Here is a 7,698-nt window from a genome sequence, read left to right on the forward strand (position 1 = left end):
GTGTCCTCCTCAGAGGTGTAAGGGTCCTCGGTTGCCGCTTGCGCTTCGGTAGCTGTTGGCGGCAAAGTTGTGACGTAATCTTCCCCACTTGTCGTGCTTTCGACGAATGGAGATATAGTGGTGTCCTCCTCAGAGGTGTATGGGTCCTCGGTTGCCGCTTGCGCTTCGGTAACTGTTGGCGTCAAAGTCTTGACGTAATCTTCCCTAGTTGTCATGCTTTCGACGGATGGTGATATAGTGGTGTCCTCCTCAGACGTGTATGGGTCCTCGGTTGCCGCTTGCGCTTCGGTAACTGTTGGTGGCAAAGTCGTGACGTAATCTTCCCCACTTGTCGTGCTTTCGACGGATGGAGCGCTCACACATTTTCCACCACTGCAGACGTGTGTTTTGACAAATGCTGCAAGCGCCTGCATGAAATAGAAAAAAATATCCGCAAAGGAAGTTTCCGCTAGCGCAGTGATGAACACAGTGATGTGCACAAGACTCTTAAGTATATAAATATCGTCTCAAAATGGTACAAGAAAAACCAGAAACACAGAAGCCCACTGAGAATTCAAGTGCGAGAGCGCGTCGTCACACAAAGTACAAAGGGATCAATGACGAAGAAATACACAATAACGCGAGTGAAATCAGCGACGCCAAACTAACTCATTTAGCAAAAGCTTCGTGCCATCTTCGGTACACACACTGGCACATAGATTGATTAGTCTCGGAAAGGAATCGTGATGAGACTGACGAGCGAGAAGGGTCGGTGCGCAAAGCTTTTGGAAAACATTGTATCTTTTGCGCTGTTGGTCTGCAAGAGGGTGGACTGATTCTCGTTTTATGACGAGTCGTACTTCTTCTAGATTGGGGCGCCGACGAGACTGTTGTATACAAAACGTGAAAGCAGACAATTGGTGACAGTGTGCATGCAAATTATACTTGGCTTTGTTTTTAAGGGAACAGCTTTCTTTGTTTCTTTCGGCCGTTTTCGTGGTAGGTCCGTGATTCGATGGTGGTTGCACTTTTACCAGGGAAGGGGAGCCCACGCGCTGACGGAAATGACGTGCGTGCTTGTGTAGCCGAATTGTGATACGTGGCGGGTGGAAGGAGTGTTTGTCCGCGCATGCGTGCGGGGAGGGCGTGCAGGCGCTGCTTGTCACACGTGAGTTCTCGCGCAACCGAGTGCCGAGTAGGGGTGGGAAGCTGACTTGGGTCACTATGTATGTGCGACTCTTCAATAACGAAAATACTTCTTTAGAATTTATCCGGTGCTGGAAATGGAATGTGCCACTCTATCATCTTCAACGAGAACTTTTCGTTCAGATTACTAGCTTACCAAGGCACTTTCTAATATACAAGGTGGTTTTTGCAGGTTATACAGATATTTCTGATAAGGCTATGGGCCTAGCGAACGTGGAGGTGTTGCTGAGTGCCTAGGCGAGACAAACACATTTAATATTTTTACTTTTAATGAACATACTACAGGCTTTGACGGCCCTTGCAGCAGTGGATACAAAGATAAAACAAGAGCAATCATGAACAGAAATCTGTAGTTTTAAATTATTACATTATTCATGTGTGTTGTAATAAAACATTATTGCAACACACAGAGCTGTGGGTAAGTCGTTGCAGTAAAATATGGCTGAGGGAAACAGTGAAGATTTATTTACATTAACGCGGCTTGGATGGTAGCCAACTACCTCACTGTGGTTAGCTCTTGATGAGTGTAAAACGAGATTCACTAAGTAACGTAAGTTACACATATATTTTTTGCGAAAGAGTCAAACGGCCCATTGAGCGAAAAAACCGCCATCTGTCGATTCTAGCAGGGAAACTCCAAGCAAATGCAGACATGCATATATAATTTCCCGATGCTCTAGATGCGTTTCTACGTGCCGCTATGTCTTCACTGTACGTGCGTAGAAATTTTCGTCATTATGTAGCTGGGTCTGCTAATAAGCAGAATTTGTTGGAGCTTCTCTGTGTTAGTTTCTTCATGCTCCGTATTTTGCGCCAACAAGAACATGCATAGTATAGCAGACAGGTGGGCTAGTTGGTTGAAATACGTACTGAAAAAGTTTGCGCGGAGAAACGAGGACAACGCGCTACCAATGTAGCGCTCGTCCCTCTCTTTTCTCGGCAATGTCCTCGCGTCTCCGCGCAAACTTTTTCAGTATGCATGCATACTGTGGGGAGGGCCCAGAAACTAAATTGCTCATGATCAACTTCTTTCTGTAGCAGTAATTACTTCAAGGTAATGTTACAACTCACCCCGCATGGAATTCCGTCGGGCTCGTTCTCATACCGTATTGCCCAACCTCTGCACATGTATGTGCACATTACTCTGTAGGACGACTGCCCCTGTGCGCGCGAAAAAAAGAAAAATTTAAGCACGACTGATATGTTTTATGTCATTTAAATCGCCGTTAACCTTTTGAGAGTGTGTTAACTCTCATTGCAAAAAGAAAACAAGAGAAGAACCGTCGGAATCTACGTAACACATGGCCAACACAGATTCTTGGTGAATGTTTGCAAGGGTCCAATTAGGTAGATATAAAAAAATTGTGTATTTGGCAAGAACATTGTCTGTATGTCAGTGTGTATTGCTGTTCTAAATATTGGTGACGCACTAGAGGTCTTGCAACATTTCTGCTACGCAGAACAACCGAAATGTGGTCGCTCATGTTAGCCCATTCAGGGTGCCTAAATTTAGAGCAATATAATAATTCATCTCCCTTCCTTTCATCATGCGCAATATGTGCGGATTATTGTCATTAACTTGCGCAAATCATTCACCAACTTGACGCTACGGAGCTCCGGTAAAGTATTGAAAATCGAAAGACAAATAAAGTGTCCTTTAATAGATAGTACTCCACCCTTTTGCTCGCGCTTGTTCAACCAGCGCAAGTAACGCCCCAAGCGAACGTATTGGGTCCATTTCTATTCAATTCCGCTGCCACCTGCATTGATTTTCAGCAGGCTGAATTAAGGTAGAGATAACAGCCTTGATGCCTTAAATCTAGCACATCGATGTCCAAGAACAAATTGAATGAAAACAGTGAAAAAAAAAACATTATATATAGCCGTCGGAAAAGGACAATGTGCCTCAAGCCTCGAGCTTAAAAAATGCGGTTATCAATTACGTTATTCGAAATGTCCAAATATAGGCCTATTTTGAATATAAGGGAGAAGAACACGCATTAGAGTGTCAAGGGAGAGAGTACCAGAAGCGTGATAATTATTCCTAGCTTGTATTATTTTTTTGCAGCCACCAAAGTATTAATTTTCTCGTCCAACACACAGGGCAGCCAGCTTAAGCCTCCTATTTGTCTCTCATTTATCCCGTAAGACTACCTTGCTTCTAAGTAGCCTACAGAGTCATTTGTTTTGTGTACTTGTTTCTTTAGATTTCATATTCTGACAAATTGATGATGCTTACATCACTTTCTTACAAGGTGGGGTGCTGTAACGACGCAATTGTATCCTTCAAGAAACATTCTGCGTGCCTCTTCGGTAAAACATTGTTCTCTTGTTTCATTACTGGTGTTTCCATAGTGTTTCACATAACAGAAAGCATCTTTTCTTTTACGTACAATGTCAACCGTTCTCCCGACGTATAGTTGAGCATGATATTACATATGAGCCTAAAATATGTATCAATCTCATTTTTCTGCTAGACAGACTGCGCTCAAACTTCATGTTTAAATTTGTGCAAGAAGTTTGAAAACATTGAACATTTGGTTTGGTATTCGGAGGTCGTTGCACTCGAACATTCGTGTTCGATCATTCACTAATATTAGTGCTCGAACACTCCTTATTTTATAGCGTGCATCTTACAGGACAAGACTATGCAACTAGAAGAATCTAGGCGGTTAGCATTAGCATTTCTAGACATAGGATGAAATGGATCTCTCGATTGTTCTTGCTCTCCGAAATTTCGCCTATTACCGGTGGCAGCAGAAATGCTCGGCGACACTTCCCGTAGACCCTGTCTTCATCTCCTTGACCTGAAACCAAACAAAAGCATAAACGCTTTCACTTCGTTAGCCGAATAGAACCCTGGCAGCGTAATGCCATGTTTACCAATATGTTTCCGCTAGAGAATATGGCTTCAGTTGAAGTTTGCCGATTACCGTAGCGAAAATGAAACGAGGTTACTCTGCCAACTTTGCTTGAGCAAGGCGCCGAATTTGAGAGTTCCATTCGGTAACGCGAGGTTGAGTAGAAACACTGCCTTCGTGATTTCTTTTAGGTCATGCTCCTTCATTTTCTTTATTCACACTAATCTCGAGGTTGATGATTGTTGCAGAAAGTACGCACGACGAGCTATAAAAGCGTCAGTGGTTTTTCAGCAAGCCGAATTATGCGCTTGATCAAAGTCTGCAACATTGCTTAGAGAACGTTCCGAGCTGAGCTATTCATTGTTGTAGGCCTGTATAAGGACCGAGAAATGGCATCTCTAGTTTGACTGTTAAGGATATTAGAATATACACACGCTAGAAAAGCGGCCATATCGCGCTCAAGTAGCATTTGAAAACATATTTAAAGAACTATTTCAGCAGGAAGTGCGCCACTGGAATCAAATAATCAGATTCGAAAATTGGCAGTAAAATAATGGCTGAATACAGTGGTATATTTCTTTACTTCTTATAACAATTTAGGTCGGGGAATATATTCCCTGACTTAAATCTTTATACCTTATCAACATTTTAACGGTGATTTGCTATAATGAAGATATGATAATAAATCTTTTCTTTTTTAGTTTTCACGATAGAATTTCAATGGCTAGTATAGCCCAATATTTGCTTTCTCGTCGTTTTTTTCTGTTTCTGGCGCTGCCCTGAAAGAAAAACCTAAGTGATCTTATCGAATTCTCGGCTCTTTTCTAGTTTCAATTCTATCGATGCTCCTTAGCAATGTCTACGTTTCATTTGCTTTTTTTCGCACAACAGTTACGACTGGGAGCCAACGTGTTTGTTATGATGAGGTAAAATATTATACATACGGGAGTAAGAAATCTTAAAGTCTTGAAAGTTTCAAAACTATACTGCGGAGAGTATGGCAAATTTTGTTTTTGAGAAGAGCAGCCGAGTAGAAGTCTCGCAAGTCAAACCTCCTAGCTCTCCCTCTTCAAGAACACTGCCTGTTTATTTCTAGTTTGATGTCTTATGACATAACGGAGGTTTTTTTCGCGGGTTTCAATCGCCGTATTTTCTTAGCCACATGCACACTTTCATTTTATGTGATGAAATGTTCGACGCATAAATCATACATACTTAAATAAAATTGAGGCTAACAGCAAGAACCAAGAAATGTCTGCAGCGGCCGCTCTTTAAAGAAGTAAGAAGAAAGCTGGCCTAAGCTAATTGTACTCAAACATTTCAATTAATAATGCATCAATTCAAGGCAAACGCGAAAATAAAATGTCAGCGTGGTAGGCTCTCGTTTCCTTGTAATTTTGTTTCTTCTAATTTCAAACAGAACAAGCATCAGAAAAAATTAGTACGACATTTAATCATAAGAAATAAGGGCAGGAAGAGACCCAATTTATTCTCTCTAATGAAAGATTCCGCTCAATTAGAAGCGAATTAAGAAGTGTGTTAGGCGCCAATATGCAAAGGCAGTGAGCTAGATATCGAATTGCCGAATGAATGTTGCGAAATTATGCACACATTCAGTATAAGCGCAACATGAATATGCGATATTATTCGTCGGTAAAACTGAGCCTTGTGTGGTCATATGCACGGGCGAACTTGTACATTACGAGTGTGAATGCAACGACTCATTTAAACGGTTTACTCATACCTGTGGAAGATGCTACAAGGCTTGCGCAGGTTGTGACGAAAAGGGCTAACGCCACCTGGTACTTCACCGCTGGTGTTGTTCAGTCGATGTATTCAGTGACAATGATGCGGTGGCTGCAGCATTCTCTTATATACTTGAACGAAACCTCCCCTATGCACAATGCGTGCCCTTGTACCTAATCTCCGGGTGCAACTATTGAATTGTGCAGAATGTAGCTTATATTAACATGACCCAGGCTTCAGATTAGTTTCCACTGAAACCTGACACTTCCCCGTTCCGGCTTCTTGTTCAATGTGTTGATAGCCGAAGTTATTTCATTCTGTTTGTGTAATCATTTCATCTCGTGCCATATCGGTGCGGAAAACTCCGTTCGGAAATAACTCACTCCACAAAGTGAATTTGTAGGTTACTTAGAATGGTAGTTGTTTGGACTTGATGTTGCGACATCATTGTTCGTGCTTCGCACAACTACTCTCCCCGATATTTCTGCGTTACTGCGCGAACCTGCAATTCACATTTTATTGCGATGCTTAGAATAATCTTCAGGCACCTTGCGCTATAGTCGTTGGCGTCGCCGTCGTCATGCCGTCATGAAATCGACGTGCATGCTCGGCTCGCGCGTAGAAGTTTAGAAGCTCTCCAGTGTCGTGAAATGGGCGCAGTGCTTGCGGCTGCAAACCCAAAAAAAGCCATGAGCGCGCACCATCAAGCCCCACTCAATCGTCTCTGCAGCCGAGCCATAACAGGGTTCTGCATCTCACTGCTCGCATGCGCCTTGCACGCACAAACTTACGCGTCCCTGCCATGCTTGCGTGTGCATGCCACGCCGTCGTGCATGCGGTAATAGGAGTGGAAAGGACAGTAAATTCCATGCTATAAATTCCAACGGTTTTCTATCGGTCATATCGCGCGCACCACCGAGGCGCGATGCCTTAAAGCATGTGGCACCACTCCTCAGCGCACTAGCGCCGTTTGACATGTAACAACTGCCTTCGTGACGCTTCCGATGCAACGTAGCCGTCGCCTTGTTTGCTGTGTAGCCCAAAAATGCCATTACCAAGTACTGGTAGAATACTGTCCGAGTAGCTTCAGTGACATGCTAAACCTAGCTATCATTTCCACTGTCACGTCTCTATGGCGGAGATGTACAGTTTTTTTCGCAAGAGAAACTTTATGAGGTTCTCCATGTGGTTCCGAGATATATATACATAGCCACTATCGACTGAGCAAGTGCACACTGACGACAAACGCTTAGCTTCCACAACTCATGAAAATGAAGCCGCAACATCTCGATGTTATCGATGCATATGAATAAGAAGAAAGAGACCAGAGAGCCCAATTTTTGTTAGTGATAGCATCAGGAGCCAACAGGCAAATATACCAAGGACAACATAGGTGAAGACTTGTACGGATTCATTCAAGAAATTTAAAAAAATATATAAATGAAAGTGGATGAAAAAATAGGTGGCTTCATTGGGATACGAAGACAAGTCTGCGCATTACGCGTGCGATGCTCACTCCCATTCACAAACCCCGGGCCTCGATATGTATATATACACGCCTACATTGTTCAATATTTTTCTTCCGCCTCGAATCCGCGGAAGTAGCGAGGAAACAAGACGTCGAGCAGCACGATGCACGAGACTGACGTAGTGGCCGCGTCACGGTAAAAGCTTGTCCTCCCTGCGTGGAGGGAGCCTAACCGACTCTGCAGGCATTTTCACTAAAGTTGTTCTCTCTCTCTGTAGTGTTTTACCGGCTAAAGACTGTTCCACGGGCTGCCGCTCGCTGAAAAACACGGATTGATATGCCTCAGACTGTCGCCATAGGTTCAACAGCAAAAACCATCGGCTCCAATCAGAGTGCGTGCGCGACGCGAGCAGTGGTGTAGATACCCTAACGTGCGTC

General features: G+C 43.4%; 1 long non-coding RNA gene across 1 annotated transcript; it reads right to left on the reverse strand.

Annotated features, from left to right (window-relative positions):
• Positions 1-269: 269 nt before the first annotated feature.
• On the reverse strand, positions 270-5,952 carry LOC142574243 (uncharacterized). The gene is made up of 4 exons (XR_012826467.1): positions 5,791-5,952; positions 3,934-3,992; positions 2,257-2,346; positions 270-407 (listed from the first exon to the last, which is right to left on the reverse strand). It is a non-coding gene; the product is annotated as an uncharacterized LOC142574243 (long non-coding RNA).
• Positions 5,953-7,698: the final 1,746 nt, after the last annotated feature.

This window comes from Dermacentor variabilis, chromosome 3, assembly GCF_050947875.1.
Source record: "Dermacentor variabilis isolate Ectoservices chromosome 3, ASM5094787v1, whole genome shotgun sequence".
NCBI classification, from domain to species: domain Eukaryota; kingdom Metazoa; phylum Arthropoda; class Arachnida; order Ixodida; family Ixodidae; genus Dermacentor; species Dermacentor variabilis.